Source organism: Protopterus annectens, chromosome 13.part0 (assembly GCF_019279795.1).
Source record: "Protopterus annectens isolate FY-2018-M chromosome 13.part0, PAN1.0, whole genome shotgun sequence".
In the NCBI taxonomy this organism is placed as follows: Eukaryota; Metazoa; Chordata; order Ceratodontiformes; family Protopteridae; genus Protopterus; species Protopterus annectens.
Genome location: NC_056747.1, coordinates 126131264 through 126151412, shown reverse-complemented (window position 1 = coordinate 126151412; position 20149 = coordinate 126131264).

Here is a 20149-nt window from a genome sequence, read left to right as displayed (position 1 = left end):
TAAAGCGTAGTACAAGGTGAGCCATGATTGCACTCAACTATCTGGAAAAAAAACTTGTTAAGCACTTTCCTAGTGTGAGACCTGATGTTAACAGCTTTTAGCCATGCTTAACGAAAGCTTGTTAAGAGCATCTAAGTGCTGTTAAGATCTGGTCTCATGTTAGGGACTAACAGTTCCAGCTAGCAAATAACAGTAATAGAAGGTAAAGCAGCTTTTAAAGCTGTTAGAAATTTACTCTGTTGCACTTAACAAACCAAACGGCTGACACAGTGAGCTGTCTAACAGCTTTTAATAGCTGTTTCACCTTCTTCAAGAGGTCCACTTAGTTTCTGCTTGCTGTACATCTCAACTGTCCCTGATTATGAGATGGTCCCTGATTTTTACCTGATATTTTTACCCTGCCCCATTTAAAAATTTCGATTTTCTGATAAATTACTGAGGTCTACAGTCAGACAGTAATGCCAGATATTATTTTTCAGAAAAGCATGTTGATGCAAAAAATCTGTTGTTCTGTTAATGTTTGAAGTGAATTTGGGCAGTAGTTAAAAAAATCTGTCCCTGTTTTTTTTTTTTTTTTGTTTTGTTTGTTTGTACCCCTTATTATTTTGGATTTGTCTTGGATTCTTTAAAAAATGAGAGGTATGCTGCTGTCTGTGACTGCTGACTTAGTACTTCACCACTTTCAAACCATTAAAAGAATTTGTGGTCCGTTGCTTCATCTGTTCTTTCTGTAACTTGTAGTATGTGGTGCAGACCAAGCTCCATGCACTGGAAAGTATTATGATCAGGTATTTGATCATAACCCTCTGTTATGTGTTCTCAACATGGATTCCAAAATTCAGTTTTTGAGCTTCACTCTCAAGGTAAATTTCTTTGCATCATGTCTTGAATACATAATAAGCTTGTTACGAATGGCTCATAATCCTCCGTTTATATACTCCATCTTAAGGTAGGGTGGACATTTCCTCAAAAGGGCATTTAACAGATGAATTTATAATGAAGAAAGAGGCTAAATATGAATGTCTATTGACCCCCTGACCTCTTTCTCATATCCACAAATGATTTGTATAATATTATGGACAAAGAAAGAGAAGACATAGCAAAAACAAGAAGATAGCCTTGCCCAGTTCTACAATTTACAGAAGGTATTCTAATTTCTGCAACCATTCTTTTGTTTTAAACACCTTTATTGAGACATAGGCAAATTTACATTTATATAAAAGTAATCAAACTGTATTAAGTTCACATTTACAAACATTATACTTCACATATATTGATATATTGCTATAGATTATATAACATAAACATTACATAAATTATTCAATTCCTGCCCTTTTTTTAAACAAGAAACATCTTTATCAAACCATCACTTGCAAAAAGGCAATCATACATTTATATAAATGAAAACAAACCACACCAACACAATCCTAGTTGCAAACATTATACATCACTTATAATCTACCAATCATTTTTAGTCAAACATTGCATAGCTCATTTAAGTCCTGCTTTCTTTTAAACCTAATTCCTCCCCTGTATGTACTGTTGCCACAATTCCCATTTTGTCCACAATAATTTGCTCCTACCCTTTTCTAAAGATCTCGGTTCCAGTTGTTTTATTTCTGTTACTATATGCACGACTTCTAGTAAAGTTGCATTAGATTTTGATTTCCATTTTCTAGTAATTAATTTCTTGGCAGCCACCATAATTAGATACAGCAAAGCCTTATGACATCTAGGTGATTCCCATTCTGTATCATTCAGTGAACAAGCTGACACCCTAACATCTTTTGTTATACAGAAATATCTGGTAATAAGTGTTAAAAATGATATTACATGGTGATAAGCCCAAGAAAATGAGAGTTAAAATATGTAGGCAGGCTGTTGGAATGGTTGATTCCTTCTTATATTAGGAATGATGTTTTCTGAAAGCACATATTCAAAAATACATAAGATATACTTGCAAACAAATTAGAAAGGAAAGTATGATTTATGCAGGGTAGGCATGAATTAGATTTTTTTTTTTGGGGGGGGGGGCATGACTACAGCTGACCTGATTAGTGTGCTCAAAGCAAAGGTCAGCCCATTAATTACTTGTGGGGCAGAACTCCTGGCAAAAGAGAAATTGGAAAGTATTTTTCACCAATATATAATGCTTTTTGAAGGGTATTGAGACTTCCTCCATTTCTCTCTGTACATGCTAAAGAAAACCTCGGCTTAACTCAAGAAATTACACTGGCAGATGTACAAATTTTTGCCAGCTGGATAAAAATTGATAAGAAGATGATGAATATGACATGACAAGGAACATGGGAAGAGAAAGTAACGTGATGGTAAGAAGTTATAAGGAAGATACCATCACCATCATCATCATCACCACCACCACCACCATCATCATCATCATCACCAGCCCCCTTTTTCCCATTTTTTCTACATGGGGTCGGGGTATCGTGTTAACTGTTGCCAACTCTCTCGATTCAGTGCCGCACTCCTGCCTTCTTCAACACTCATGCCTGACTGTCGCAGATCTTCTTTCACACAATCCATCCACCTCTTTGCTGGATGTCCTCATTTCCTCTTACCTTCTTCCTGTCTGTCCCAAATCTTCCTCACCAGATTGTCTTCTGCTTTTTTGCATGTGTGTCTAAACCACCATAATCTGTTCTCTTTGATCTTTTCTGCAATTTGAACTACTTTGGCTTCTGCTCTTATGTCATTTCTTTGTCTGTCCTACAGTGTGCATCCTACCACCCTTCTCAGGCACTTCATGTCCATCACCTCTAGCTTCTTCAACTGTTCTGCCTTTACTGCCCAGGTTTCTGTACCATACAGTAGTACTGGTCCCAACACTGTTTGTACACCTTACTTTTCAGCTTCTTTGGCATTCTTCTGTCATAGACTACACCTGATCCTCTATGGTAGTTGGCTGCAGCCCCTCTGATTCTAGCTTCTGGGACTTCAAACCACCACAGTACTGCCCAGATCAGCTTTCTTGGGACCTTGTCATATGCTTTCTCCAAGTCTAAGAATGCCCAGTTGGACTCTCTCCTCATCTCTAGCTTTTTCTCAAGTATCTGTCTCAATGCAAACATTGGGTCAGTTGTGCTACATCCTGATCTGAATCCAAACTGCTCATCTCCCACCTGATGTTCTACTACTCTGCATATCTGTTTATCAATCACCCTCTCCAGAACTGTCATGCAATGTGATAGGAGTTTGATGCCTCTGTACTGCCCACAGTTGTGGATGTCCCCTTTGTTCTTGTACACTGGCACAAGTATGTTTATTCTCCAGTCATCTGGGATATGCCTTTCTCCCCACACTGCTGTGAGTACACTCAGGAGCCATTTCTCCCATATCTCACCCAGCATCTTTATCATACCTGCTGTGACCTCATCTGAGCCTGCTGCTTTCCCTGATTTCATTTTCCTTAGCGCTGTTCTTACATCTTCTAGGATGGCCTCTTCTTCTTCTCTCATCGTAGACTGCTTCTGAGGTAGTACAGCTTCTGTGGTGTTTTCTTCATTCAGAAGCTGCTGGAAGTACTCCTTCCATCTGCCTTTGATTTCCTTTGGACTGGTGAGCAGATTGTTGCTGGCATCCCTTATGAAGGGTGTTTGACTATCTTTATCTTTCTGTCTTTGCTGTGCAACCTGATATAGTTTGTGCAGAAGCTGAAAGAGTGCCTCTGATGCCCTATTCTTTGCTATTGCAACTTCTTTCTTAGTTTCTTTGTTAGCCAACCAGTAGTCCTTCCTAGCCTGGTTGGTCTTTTCTATCTCCCACTTCTTCCTGCACTCCTTCTTTCTTTTGATTACTTCCTGCACTTCTGCATTCCACCACCAGCTTTCCTTATGTACCTTATCTCCATACCTGGTTTGGCCACATATCTTTTCTGTAGTCCTAACACATGCTGTTTTTTGGCGCTGCCATTGTTGTTCAACTCCACCTATATCTTCCTCTTCTTGGGGTGCTAGAGCCCTGTGTAATTCCTTGAACTGTTGTACTTTCTCTCCAGTCAACTTCTAGGTATTCAGCCTGGTTTCTGTTGATCTTATAGCCTTCTCAACTGGTCTCTAAATTGGGATCTAGGAAGATACCGTTATTAGTTAAAACTGAAGAAATATTATAACTATATGGTCAGACTTAATTATATGCAAGAATATTATTTTTATTATTAATTATACATATCAGGAGAATAATAAGACACTTTAGGATATAAAATTATCTTCAACAACTCCAGGCAAGCACTTAATTTCCTGGGTAAGCACAAACATTATTATTAATAATAATAATAATAATAATAATAATAATAATAATAATAATAATAATAATAATAATAGGACATATCTGTGTGATCTGTGTTACAGAGAATTATGCATAGTTTGTATATGTCACAAATTTCAGACAGTTTGGAAACCAAATACTAAGAAGCGTAGGAAAACGTATAAGAGGCGCAAAACATTGTTTGTTACATGAGTAAAGAAGATATATTTTAGGTAGTGGCTGATTGTTCAGATTAAGATGAATTATTTATTTAGCATTTTTTGACCGGGTTAGTTTCACTAGGATAGTAGTCTCTTTTCAGGGGGAGAACTGAGGTGTTATTTGTACTGCTAAGGGAAATTTGACCAGGGCACTGGGGAAACTTCCCCTTACTCTTTTCAGTAGATATTGTGGGATCTTTTACATCCACCTGAGCCACCATCAACTCAGGCAGATGGGGCCTCAGTTTAATGTTTCATCTGAAGGATTATGCAGGCAGGATCTAGCATCCCCCTATACTGCACTACAGTGTCAGCAAACCATCTACCTGGTGTGGGAATAGAACCCAAAGTCTTCTGCACCAAAGGAAAGTGTGCTACTTATTGCACCACTGACACTGCTAAATAAATGAAGACAGATTCAGCTGGAGTAAATTAAAAAAGAATATACTAAGAGATTTTTATTTATTTATTTGTATTTATTTACATGGGTAGATTACTGCTCATCATATAGCTAGTTGCAGGCTTAGCCCAGATTACAGCTGTAACAAACATAATTTGGTTACATTGAGGATAACACAGTAACACGACGATATTAAGAAATGAGATAATAAAGAAATGATCGCAATTCCTTTTCTTATAAATGGAGGCTGCCATCACTCACAATGTGATGTCAAAGACTAGAAGAAACATTGCTACAGGCAACGAATAAGTACTAGTACTTAATAAAATAAGAGTGGATTATTGATGCATGTACTGAATGTTTTGATGCAAAGTTTTATGCTGAATGAAACAGTAAATGTTGACCATTCATGTGTAATAAACTTGAACTTGACTTATATGGTGGTCCATAGATGAAAAGGATTCAACGTTTGCAGAACAAGGCCATAATATTCATACTTTGAAGGAAAGGAAGGATCTTATACTGCTAAAGCCATACCTTCTATATCTGTTTAAACATAAGATTGTGAGATCTTCATGGGGAGTTTACCATCCAGGTTATCATACTTCAAGCTGGGTTAATTGATATGGACCAGATCTGATTCCAGGAAGGCTGTTAAACATAAGCATCCAATAATGATAGCAAGGTCAGATGCAGAAAATTGCTTTGACAAAGTGATCTTCAATTACTTTTTATGACTCGGCAGCATTTTTTGGTTTACTAATTATGCACCTTTTTAATCCAAGTAAAACAAATGCACAGCTCTCTGCCAGGATGGCTCTCCAGAGAGGCCCCAGGCTAGATAGTCTCCTCTTCACCCCACATTGGAGAGGGTATGTCAATGATAAGTTAGCACTTATTTTGATGAATTATTAGTTTGTTTGTTTTTTTTTTTTTTAACAGATCACAAGAGGGATTTAACTCCTCTGTATAACTTGCTGGGAAATTTTGTAATTTAGTGAATTATAAAATTAATATAACCAAAACACAAGTTGGTATTTTCAGCCATCAAAGGACTAAGGAGTATATTCCTTTTTTACTGAATGATATTTAGTTTTGCAACCTGGTTTTATAATTAGCTTCTATTATCCACGCTACAGTACTGGCTTTGGCCAAGTGCCAGTGTTTCTTTGGTAATTAAAGGATTTTACCATTAGATTTTGGGGAATGAATATCAGCACTTCAAGTGTTTATATTACTATACTATAGTTTTTTTTTATGTCTATACAATGAATCCAGGGGCAAATTAAGGAAGATTACCTAGTCATTTATATGGAAAAAACAGCAATCAGTAAGTGCCTTGAGACAAGATTACTCTTCTGTGAGATTGGGGTGGTCTGAGGGTTCCAGATTATACATTGCATTGGAAGGCTGTGCATTTAAGTGTATTTAGTTACCTGGGGTATTTGTCTTCTTGGAAAGAATAGGAACAGCTGGTTAGAATTACTAGGGAAGAATCAACCTGCACAGTATTTTGGGATAGATGGGTAGGTTGAGTACTGGCTCTTTCTTAGGGGATCTCATAGAGATTAAACTTGTCTTTGGGAAAGCTGTAAACAAGTCAATGGACAGAGTGAAAAGGGCTGGAAATGGGTTAGTGGAAGCTTATGCTACCAGCTACTAATATTTTTTGTGAGATGACCCTGAACTTTATAATTTGCTTTACTGGGTTAGATCTAACCATAGGTTATTCTTAAAAGGATCAGTGGTTTCACCAGATCTAACTATAGGTGATTCTTAAATGGATCAGTGGCTTCACCAGATGTAACCATAGGTGATTATTAAATGGATCAGTGATTTCACCAGATCTAACCATAGGTGATTTGCATTTTTTATAGGGGGATACTTAATTAATGGGGTTGGTCAGTCTGTTGAGGGAAATTAAGGAAGCCATCCCTCAGGACAAATGGCCACTTTGATGGTTTAATTTTATAAATGCTCTTTGAGCAGGGGAGTGTGATCTGGAGCATGTAATTAGCAAGATCTGTGAAGTGGTACTGGTAACAAAGCTAAATTGAGGTAATGTGGACAAAAATACCGAATGCTGCTGTCAGACAACCTGTTTGGGCAGCTGCATGGTAGTTCCCTAGGTATGCAACTAAATAAGGAAAAATGCATATATTTTAAAGGAAATGTCTCCACTACTACTTGTATGCATCTAGAATAAAGAGTGTAATGTTCCCAGCTGTTACTGGGTAAGTCAGAGATGTGTGAGTGGATAGGTAGGATCCTGCATCCATATTTTTTGGAATTGCATTAATTTATAACAGCTCAAAGGGGGGTTACATTGTTGTGTCTAATTTTGTTACTCTCAAAACACGTCTCCCAAATTCTCTTTACTAATTAAAACATTTTTATTAGGTCTTAAAGGTACTCAATTGTATTTATTACTGCTTGGTGTAACTCATTCTAAGCCTTTTAGTTTAAGCACTTGGGCTTCAGACCAGTTGTTTTACATTAAGAAGGTTTGTGGTCTACACTGTAGTGGCAGAACAGGTAGCTTACATCCTTCTAAGTTGGGAACTGCTGATTGAGGGCTCATTGTCTGTCATTCTAAAAGTGTATTAATTCTGGTTTAAGCACTTGGGCTTCAGGCCAGTTATTTTACATTAAGAGGGTTCATGGTCTGCACTCTTGTGGGAGGAGAGGCTGGACTCTGCCCTTCTGAGCTGGGAATTTCTGGTTAAAGGCTTATAGTGCCTGAATATTTGAACTGCTTCTTACTGAAATTGGTACACCTTGTTTGCTGTAGCATAGACTAGATCCAGGCCTGCTGGATCTAGCTTTGTTTGTGTAACTTGAGCACTAATCCAGGCATTCTCTAAAGTATTCAATTGTATTTATTACTGCTTGGTAGTAACTTGATTAAAGTGTAGCTATCATTCTAAGTCTTTTGGATTAAGCATTTGGGCTTCAGACCAGTTGTTGTACATTAGGAAGGTGTGTGGCCTGCACTGTGGTGGCAGGACAGGTAGCTTACATCCTTCTAAGTTGGGAACTGCTGATTGAGGGCTCAATGTCTGTTATTCTAAAAGTGTATTAGTTCTGGTTTAAGCACTTGGGCTTCAGGCCAGTTATTTTACATTAAGAAGATTCGTGGTCTGCACTCTTATGGGAGGAGAGGCTGGACTCTTCCCTTCTGAGCTGGGAATTTCTGGTTAAAGGCTTATAGTGCCTGCATATTTGAACTGTTTCTTACTGAAATTGGTACACCTTGTTTGCTGTAGCATAGACTAGATCCAGGCCTGCTGAATCTAACTTTGTTTGTATGCTTGTTATTTGTTTGCTTGTTATTTCCTTGGAACGCTAATTCCACCTAAAACACAGCTTTTCAGTGCTTCTGTGGATCCCTAGTGATATCTGCATTGCTTACTGTACTTATTTCCTTGTTTCACTTGAAAGAAAGTTACTGTTTGTCATTTTTGCATTTAAGTTACCTGTAACACATTGCATTTAAGTTACCTGGCACTTGCTCACTAAAGCAATTATATAAGTCAGCACTAAAAAATTAAAAGCACTACACCCTCACAAACTCCCCTTGAGTACCTTGTTCCCCATTGGCCCTTTTTTCAATTATAAAGGAATTCCCAATACTATTCTAGCATGACCAAAGGTCAGTTGTCAATCTCCTCTCCGGTCCAGCTGGTGAATCTGGGAATCTTGATGCAATGTTACAACTGCCTCATGTACACAGACAACCCTCTCCTCCTCCCAACAAATTCCAACACATGTGAGAAATGCAACCATATAGCCAAACTGGAGGCTAAGCTCTCTCAACTCAGTACTGGCATAACCAGTCAGGAGGAGAAGGAAACCACACTCACTACAATTCCAGTCTCACATAGACCTACCACGACAGCAAACCAAACACATAAACACACAAAAACATACTCGGAGGCTCTAAATAAAAATCTGCCTAAGCAGCAGAGACCTCCAAAGCAGACACCCAAGCAACCGCTACCCCAAAACAAAACATGTGCAACACATAGCTCACAAAGCCAGTGTGCCGAACAGTCACAGCCCTTAAGGATAAACAACACACCTGATACACTTGTAATAGGTGACTCTATCGTCAAGCACACTGACGTCCCGCTCACCAGGCTGAACAAGGAGAAGGTCACGGTGAGCTGCCTGTCGGGCGCTAGGATCTGCCACATAACACAAGCACTCAGGTCATTCCAAGGCAAGTACAAATATGACTCAGTCATTGTCCATGCTGGTGTGAATGACCTGAGATGTACCTCCCTGGACTACATGAAAAGAGACATAGAGGAGCTCTCTGAGCATGTAGCCCAGGCCGGTATGACCCTGACCTTGAGTAGCATCTTACCCTCACCAAGAATGATGCCACAATATGAAGACAAGATGATCAATTTCAACAATTGGCTTAAGTATTGGTGTCATTCAAAGGGGATCCAATGCCTGTCAGCCTGGGATGACATGCTCGACAAGCCATGATGCCTCGCTAGGGACGGCTTGCACCTGTCACCCCTGCTTTTGGATATTGGCAAAGGCTCTTGCTACCCCCATAGTGCCTTTTTTAGGCAAGGCTCAAAAGACAAACCCACCTCCATAGGTATCACAAGAGATAAGAAACTAAGAGTAATGCTACTCAATGCCAGAAGTCTAAACCTCAAGATGCATGCACTCGAAACTCTCCTTAGCATGGAGAACATAGATATCTGTGCAGTAACAGAAACCTGGTTCAAGGCTCCCGAGAGCACCCCAGCACTACCAGGCTATACCTCATACCATGCTTTTGGCCCCAAAACTTGGACCGAATCACAAAGGAGGGGAGTATCAATATTCACAAAGATACCCACACCTCCAGGTTGGTGGCACAGCATGAAGCATCAGAGACTATCCATGTGCAACTAACAGTGGGTAAAACTGCCTTCCAGTTTATAGCCTGCTACAGACCACCCTCCCAAACCCAGGAACCCCACTCGGCCTTCCTGAGAACACTGGAAAATATGAAGGTCTCCCCAAACACCATTATATTGGGCGACTTCAACTACCCAAACATAGACTGGGAGCATTATTCTAGCTCCAACACCCTAGCCCAAAAGTTCCTAGAATTTATAAACGCAAATGCTATGGAACAACTTGTTACCACTCCCACAAGAGGGGAAAACATACTGGACCTGATTATCACCAACATGGGGACTCTATGCTCCAGACCAGAAGTGTATCCCTCACTGGTAAGATCAGACCATAAACTAATCTCACTGGATATTCACATCCCGACCCCACCCCTGCCCAGAAAACCACAGTGAAAAACTTCTCTAAAGCAAATTTCACACTCCTCAAAACTGAGGTGGAATCCTTCAAAGCCCCCGGGCCTGTGGAAAATACAGCCCAGACCGCAGAATCCTTTATAAACGCATTCTATGAACACCTTCAGGAATGCATGGATCATGCAATCCCAAATAAAACCAAGACCCAATCCTCCAAAGGCAGACGTCCTGTCTGGTGGACCCCAGCCATAAACAAACTATATAATAGAAGGAGGAAGCTACTACATGATAGAGCAAAATCCCAAAAGGGAAGGCATCTCTGATTAGTATTAGCAAAAAACTACGGGCACTCATAAAATCATCTAAGGCCAGCTTCGAGAGAAAAATTGCACAGGACACTAAGGATAATCACAAGGCTTTCTTTAGTTATGTTAGGAACCTGGGTGGGAATTCCCAGATATGCTCAGAATTAGTCCAAAATGACAAAAAATACACCGAACCCACAGACACTGCCAACATCCTAGCTGATAGGTTCAGCACAAACCCCCCCCCCTCCCCACCAAAAGAGCAAATATCTATCCCAGCAGAGTGCTGCCCCTCTGACATCTCAGATGCTCAGTTAAGAGCCGCCCTCTCCAAAGCAAAAAACACAGCATCAATGGGACCAGACGGTGTCCCGGGCTGCGTCCTACATGAACTCCAAGAAGAGCTAAACCCAAACCTAAAACTACTGTTCAATCTCAGCCTTACTACAGGATATGTACCCAAAGAGTGGCGTACAGCAACAGTGGTCCATCTCCACAAAGGTGGTGCCTCAACGGATCCTGGAAACTATCGCCCCATAAGCTTGACTAGCTTGGTCTGCAAAGCTATGGAAAGGATCATCATGGACCTCATAAATAAAGATATTGGGGACCTACAGACACTGGATCCTACCCAGTTTGGCTTTGTTAAGGGCAGATCCTGCCTCTTAAACCTGGTCTATTTCTTTGAAACAGTCGCCTAGGCCATTGACGAGGGGAAGGTGGTCCACACAGCCTACCTGGACCTCGCAAAAGCCTTCGATACAATACCCCACTCCGGCATTATAGATAAGCTCACCAGCTTAAATATAAACCCCTATGTCACTAGATGGGTTGCAAACTGGCTCAAGGACAGAACCCACATGGTTAGAATTACTGGAGCCATGTCACACTCCAAACCAGTTACAAGTGGTGTCCCACAAGGCTCAGTCCTGGGACCTCTCTTGTTTGGTATATATTTCTCGGAGGTACAGGCCAACATGGAAGGACTGTGGCTGACCAAGTTCGCAGATGACTGCAAACTGGGCGCCATAATAGACTCTCCAGCCAACACAAGCATCCTCCAAAAGGGCCTCATAGAAACAGACAACTGGTGCCAGAGCCATGGCCTCAAGCTAAATGCCAAAAGTGTATAGTCATCCCTTTGGCAAAAACAAAGTGCCCACAAATTACCTCATAGGTGGTAATCCATTAAGTACAGAAGAAGTAATTAGGGACCTGGGGACCCAAGTTGATAGCAATCTCTCATTTGACAACCACGTGGCCAAAGTGGTTAGAAAAACATTTTATATAGCCCACCTAATCATGAAGGGATTCACATCTAGATCGGGGAGGTCATCGTGCCTCTTTACTCATCCCTCATCAGGCCCATAATTGAGTACAATGCCCCTTTTGGGATGTACCTTACCAGACACCTGCAGCAACTGGAAAGACCCCAAAAGTACCTCACCAAGAGGATCAAAGGGCTCAAACAGATGCCATATGCTGCCCGGTTAAAGAAACTCCAGCTCTACTCAGTGGCATACCACCTGCTCAGAGGTGATCTGTGCCTGATGTATAAAGCCATGTCCAACCCGGAATTAATGGACATGCTGCACCTCAGAAAATCCAAATCCCATCGAGCTACGCCCTCGAGAGACTTGAACCTCAGCACTGAAATAAATAAGACATGCTGGAGGGACAGATTCATAACCCAGAGGCTCCCTTCACTCTGGAATAAAATCCCAGTCCAGGTTAGGCAGAGTCCCTCACTGATTCTCTTCAAGAGGAATCTTGATGAGTGGATGGGAGATCGTAGGTTTACCCTGGGTATCACTTCTGTGTCACTGTTAGACAGAGGCACAGTATACTAACCTCGAAAAAGGGCATAGCAAAATTAATTTAAAATGGGTGGTGAAAGCCAAACACACTCTGGCTAGGCTTATAAATGCCCTAGGGCAGATAGCCTAGTATGAACCTATGAACCTATGAACCTATAATGTTTAGATCATTTGGATGAAAAGTTTCATCACTTCAGATCTTTGTTATTATGAGTATCATATATGTTTCATGCCCTGCAAGTGATCAGGTTTTGAATAGGTTAAGGAAGATGGCCTAATCAGTTCTATGAAAAAAAAATAACAAGAACTAAGCCTCTTGGGACAGGGTTCTATTCTTCCAGTGGAACACTGACCTGAGTGATAATAGAAGATATGTGTATGTTCTTATTGGAGGTGGCTAAACTAGAGTCATGTGGTATTACAAACTCTGCCCACTGGGGATTTATGAGTAAATGGTTAACTTGGATTCAGTGATATAGACATGATTATCCAATTTAATTTAATTTTTATTAGCACAAGGCTCAACTTGTTGATAGCTGTCTTTGGTACATTAGCCTAAATGATTACTAAAAAATGAATTCTCTGCCATAAAGTACTATGTTGATTTCCATTTTCAGACCCCTGGAACTTCTAATGCAGTGTGTATTTTCAGTTCATGCATATATTGTATTCTTTTCTTTTTGTAATTTGTTTGGTGATTTGATATTCATCATGTTTAACAATGCATTTTGTTTTTAATAAACAATTGTTTGTATATAACAAACCTTTTATCTTCTGTATCTTACTTTAATTCACACATCTCTTGTCTCTAAAATAAACCTTCCTCCTTTACCCTCTATTCTTTGTTATTATTTGTTTATTTATTGCCACAGGCTCTGTAGTATTCTTTTTTATTATTTGTTTATTTATTGGCACAGGCTCTGTAGTATTATTTTTTTATTATTTATTTATTTATTGCCACAGGCTCTGTAGTATTATTTTTTATTATTTGTTTATTTATTGCCACAGGCTCTGTAGTATTATTTTTTTATTATTTGTTTATTTGTTGCCACAGGCTCTGTAGTATTATTTTTTATTATTTGTTTATTTATTGCCACAGGCTCTGTAGTATTATCTTTTATTATTTGTTTATTTATTGCCACAGGCTCTGTAGTATTATTTTTTATTATTTGTTTATTTATTGCCACAGGCTCTGTAGTATTATTTTTTATTATTTGTTTATTTATTGCCACAGGCTCTGTAGTATTATATTTTTATTATTTATTTATTTATTGCCACAGGCTCTGTAGTATTATTTTTTATTATTTGTTTATTTATTGCCACAGGCTCTGTAGTATTATTTTTTTATTATTTATTTATTTATTGCCACAGGCTCTGTAGTATTGTTTTTTAATTATTTATTTATTTATTGCCACAGGCTCTGTAGTATTATTTTTTATTATTTGTTTATTTATTGCCACAGGCTCTGTAGTATTATTTTTTATTATTTGTTTATTTATTACCACAGGCTCTGTAGTATTATCTTTTTATTATTTGTTTATTTATTGCCACAGGCTCTGTAGTATTATTTTTTTATTATTTGTTTATTTATTGCCACAGGCTCTGTAGTATTATTTTTTTATTATTTATTTATTTATTGCCACAGGCTCTGTAGTATTATTCTTCTCTCCACTCTATGGAGCATCTGCATATTTAGACTTCGAAATTAACCATAAACAACACAGTACTAATCTAGCCATTTTACATGTTCATTTGCTGCAGTATTAATACTACATTATTCATTGATACCAAGTTTTGTTTGCCCCATCCTAAGTACTTTGTTACATTCTCCCAGAATCCTTTGATCTGTTTAGTTTACAAGCACAGCATGAGCCAGTCTCTTCCTCATTCATCCCCCATTGTTAAATGTGTGCTTTTTTACAAAACATTGTACTGTATTTTTGGTTGAACAAGAAACTTGTGTATTGGTCTTCATACAATGCAACAAATGTTTTAGTTATATTCTTATTTTTTACCTTGTTTTATAGCTATTTTGTTATGTGTATTCATTGGCCTAGTCAACACATATGACCTATAACTTCAGGACAATGCGATGCATTTCCATAAGATCCAACTTACCACTCTTTTCTTTCATAGCTCTCTCATTCACCTCCAGCTTCCATACATTCAATTTTCTTCTTTATTCATATATTGCATTGCCATTCTCAAGTCTTTTATTTATTTTTTATTCATGTTTTTAACATGGTTATTGAATTATGACTTATGACACAGGCAAACACATCAATATACAAGAAAACAAACCATATTAATATTTTCACAATTGCAAACATTATACATCACATATATTTTTTCTGTAAAATTATCATCAATCCAAAATTCCATAAATTGCTCAATTCCTGAGTTGCCTTAAACCTCACTTCTCTTCCAAATCATTATTTTGCATGTGGGGGACATCATCCCCCACTCTGGAATCATAGATAAACTTACTAAGCTGGGCATTAATCTCTACATCACTCAATGGGTTGCCAACTGGCTTACTGATACAATCCACACTGTAAAAGTAGCCAACTCCAAATCCAGCTCCAGACAAGTGACAAGAGGAGTACCTCAGGGTTCAGTCCTAGGACCGCTCTTGTTTGGCATCTACTCCTCTGAAGTACAGGCCAACACTAAGGGACTCTGGCTAACAAAGTTTGCAGATGAATGCAAACTGAGAGCCATTATTGAATCCCCAAATGATGTGGATATTCTACAAAAGAGCCTTACAGAAACAGATGCTTGGTGTCAGAGCCATAGGCTCAAGCTCAATGCCAAGAAATGTATAGTTATCCCCTTTGGGAAAAAGCATGTACCCGTGAATTACCGGGTCAACTACACTTAAACGAAAGACCAAAACAGCGAGCCCACAGCAATGAAACTACACTTATACGAAGTATAAAAACAACGAATGTTCAAATGAACGACTGCGTTGAGGAATAGACATCTACAAAGGAGTTATAATAGATTTCATATTAAATGCAATTAACGTTACCTAAACAGAATTAACATTACCTACCATGACATCGCAACGTCACTACCACACTGAACAGTATAAACAACTGCCAGATCTATTTGAAAATGTGCTCTGCACCATACTAACGTTGTGTATTGTAAAATGGAAGCCCCGGGTGTATTAGGCAGCTTGTATACTACTGTTAAATCACAAAAAGGGAAAGAGCTGTTAGTGGTAGACAACTACTTATATTATTTAGAAAGATGTAGAGAAAATAAACAATATTGGTGTTGCAAATATAAAATCACTGAAAGCTATAAAGGACATGCTATAACACTATTAATGCCTAATGGCGATATTTTGCAAAAGTCCATTGCACGTGATCATACCAGTGAACCAGGTGAGGTAGATAGATATAAAGTATGTGCAGAACTAAAAACCAGAGCTACATATAGTCGTGACATCCCTTGCTTAATAGTGGAAGATGCTGTTGCGTCCACTTCATTGGAAACTGTTTGCCATATTCCCCGTAGGAAAGCCCTCCTACAGCAAGTGGGGCATATATGAAGGAAAGGTAGTTCAGAGCAGAAAGGTGAAGAGTTACAAATAATGTCTGTTGATTTCAGCAAGTATCCACTAACGGATGGTATATTTGTGAGTAAATCTAAGACTGATACTAGTACAGACACTTCTGTGATTGTCTTCACTACTGTCAATAACCTGTACGATTTGAGCCGAGTGACTATTTGGCTGATGGACGAAACCTTTTTTAAGAAAGGTGTTATGATTAGACAGCTATATAGCATTCACGCATTTGTAAGGTTTGGTAGTTATAACAAGGCAATTCCTCTACTGTACGCGTTCTTTTCTAAGAAGTCTCTGGAATGTTACAATTATTTCTGGCATTGTGTGTTATACCTACTATCACAGCATGTGCTAGAAAGTGCTGTCAGGTTTGTCTTCTGTGACTTCGAAATTGCAGCTCTCAAAAGTGTGAGACTGAACATTCCATCTGCAACCTCTAAATGCTGCCTCTTCCATTTTGCACGGAATGTGTGGCGGAAAATGCAGAGCCTAGGTTTAGCTGCCACATATAACTCATCGCAGTCCTTTCAACTAGCGATGAAACTTTTAGTTGCTTTAGCGTTTCTGAAGGAAACTGAGGTTGAGCCTACATTTGAGTTATTGCGACAGGGTTTTCCAGAAGAAGGACGTGAAGTATTAAAATACTTCTCTGATTGGTATATACATGGCAAACAACGGACATTTCACACTAGAACTGTATCGCATATGAGATTCCCACCACTCTTTCCTATCTGTTTCTGGAACGTGAGTGAGTTAAATGATTTGTGCTTGACATGAACGCAAAACACCGTAGAGGCATGGCATAGGCGGTTAAAGTGTCTTATTGGGGAGAGGGGTACTAATTTATCACTCCTACTCTCTTGTCTGTTTCGTGAACAAAACCGTGTGGATGAGTTCCGTATTAGAGTAGCAACAGGATATGTGCCATCTCCTAAAAAGAGAAAGCTTGTGGAACGGCACAATCGGTTTCAACAAGTAATATGTAACAGGGCAGATTATATCACTGTTGGGTTTTTTCATGCTATTGCACACCTACTGAAGATGTAATACTGCTCAAATTTTCTGTTTCCTGTACGTTTGTATGTACATCTATTGTGAAATCTATCTACCTTGCGTTTATTTAGCACATTTTGCTTTACAATTACTATGTTTGCAATCACAGGTGTTGGTATTACTGATGGCAAGTTCTGCTTGTCGTTCTGAGTTACGTTCTTTTGTTTGTCGGTTATGTGGGGTTTCGTTCTAATGAACGTTCATTGTTGTGGGCTCACTGTTTTGTATTTTGTTGTTTTGGTCTTTCGTTTAAGTGTAGTAGACCCGAATTACCACATAGGTGGCAGTACACAAAAAACACCGAAAGTGTGATAAGAGACTTAGGGACACAGGTGGATAGTGGTCTCACCTTTGATAACCACATCTCCACAACAGTCAGGAAATCCTTCTATGTGGCACACCTCATCACTAAGGGCTTTTCATCCAGAAAAAACTAGGTCATGTACTCTTCCCTCATTAGACCCATTATAGAATACAACGCCCCATTTGGTATGTACCTCTCAAGACATCTGCAACAACTGGAAAGGCCACAGAAATACCTCACTAAAAGAATCACAGGCCTAAAGCAGATGCCCTATGCTGACCGTCTAAAAAAACCCAGCTATACTCTGTCGCATATCGCCTACTCAGAGGTGATCTCTGCTTAACATACAAGGCCATGTCAAACCTAGAGCGGTTGGAAGAAATCCCAATCCCACAGAGCCACACACTCCAGGGATCTAAACCTTGTCATCACAATGAACAAAACATGCTGGAGGGATAGGTTCCTGACCCAGAGACTCCCCAGACTCTGGAATAGACTGCCCATACATGTCAAGCAGAGTGCCTCTTTGGCTCTCTTCAAAAGGAACCTTGATGATTGGATGGGAGATAGGAAATTCACCCCAGGGATCACATCATTCACCCTGCTAGACAGGGGACCAGGGAAGTAAATATTCTGGGAGTAAATTGCCAGGGAATTGTTATGGCTAGCCTTGTATAGGCCCTAGGGCTGATAGCCTAGTACCAACCTATGAACCTGAATTGCATATTGGCCACTCTAGTATGTGATCTTGTGATTGTCTGTCTTACTGAACCATATGTTGGCCACCAACAAGCCAATTGCTAGACAGAAGTCTAGTAAAGCCTCTCTTTTATTCCTTTTGCCTCACCCATGTGGACGCGGGCAGTCCTCGTATCCTATTCAACCTGTCCCAATATGTGCATTTGGATCTCCCATTACCAACACTAACTCGTGTTGCTCTGATTTATGAAGTACATCCTGCATCTGCTGCCTGAATGCTCTCTTTTCCTCTCTGTCACAACCATGCTGTGGGACATAGGTTGAGATTATAAATAGAGCCCTATCCTTACACTGTAGTCTGATTGCCAGGAGTCTGTCACTAATTCTGATGACATCTTTCACTGTCTTCTGAAGCCTCTCCATCACCATCATTCCCACACTATTTCCAGTCTGTCCTCCCTCTAAATAGTAGACTCCGGATCCCAAGCAAAATGGCTTTGCTGGACTGATCTTCCATCTTATCTCTTGAATACAGAGGATGTTCAGCCTCCTTTTTACCATCATATCAGTGAACCTATATTAAGTAACAATCCTTAGTTCATGTCTGACAGGTTGATTGGTTTTACATTCAGGCTTCACTCAACAGAACTATCCCAGGTAATCCAAACTCCCTCCCTTCACATGCTTATCACAAAGTCACCATGAGTTTGACTCACTGAGAAGTCAGGGGCCCCCCAGAAAAGGGTTCCAGCTGGGATACTTGTCTGAAGCATTGCAGGGATCTAAAGTTGGGTAGGCGTGGAGACCAGGGGCTACACACCGAGGTTGTTTGGTTGGAGCATAGCAAATAAAATGATCATACATATAGTGACAGTGATTATTTACAGTGTGAGTTTAGACAGAAGCAACAAAAATACAGTCTGTTAGAAACAATATTAATGGTATGCAGGAGCAGATGTAAATAGTCTGTCTAAGGAGGACATACTTAGGCTTAGTGGTAAAGGCACCAAACTAGCACTGTGGAAAACATAAACAGTAGAAAGTGCTGAAAGTTAGGAAATGTTGGCAACGGGGGGTGTGTGTGCTGTAAGGGAGAAGAAGAGAAATTGAAAAAAAATGTATTCTCTGTTGCTGCTTTAAGTAGTTAATTGCACTGTATTACATTGTATCTGTTAGTTGTAGGTAGTTTGTGTGGTTTTGTTAAACTTATGCTCCAAACCAGCTATTTTACACTAAGGAGGTGTTTTTCTGCACCCTTGTGGCAGAAGTATACTAACTTAATCTGTCTGAGTTGGGGATTGCTGATGGAAGGCTTATTGTGTGCTTTTCTGATTAGTAGTTACTTTAAAACTTGTTTCTCTTTGGTCATATTTAAGCTTGTGTTTGTTGGTTCTGCTCTTTGCATAGCGACAGTTAGCAGTACCTGTGTATAGACGCAAACACCTAGAAGCTCAGTTTTTCCCTAAATAGCTGCTCTAGGAACAAATCAGTTGCACACTGAGCAGCATTGTCTTATTGACCAACCTTAGTCTGTACAAAGTATAGGTCCCTCTTGTAGTCTCGATGCTACCAGCACAGCCCTGTCAAATTAACCTATTTGCTTCCCTAATAAAACATACAGCAAAAGCCAGCTATCACAGATGGACAGTTTCCCAACATCTCTCTGGCCAGTCTGATAGACATGGACATCCTGAGACAATGTAGAAATATCTCATGTATACTGACAACCACTTACTCCTGAAACAAACAAATACTTTATGTGAGAGATGTAGTTACACTATGAAATTGGAGGCAAGACTCTCACATAAGGACAAATCGAATACCAAAAAGGTTGTCAGCACACACACACACCTCTCCCACACTAAATAAGGACACGACACATAAACCCACATATGCGGAGATACTCCCTAGTAACCTACCAAAAGTTCAGAGGTCTCCCAAATGAAAACCACTTGCACACATACTAATGCAAAAAACAACCACAACACGTAACACACACACAGCAGTGTCTCAACAAATAAGCCCATAAGGTGTAACACCACAAAACCTAATGTATTGGTCATAGGTGACTCCATTGTGAGACACATGGATGTTACCCCTCACCAGGCTGGATAAGGAGTGGGTTACAGTTAGCTGCCTGTCAGATGTCAGGATCAGTCAAGTCATTCAAGCACTCAAGCCACTCAGCCACATGTACCAGTATGACTCTTTCATAGACCATGTGGGGGTAAATG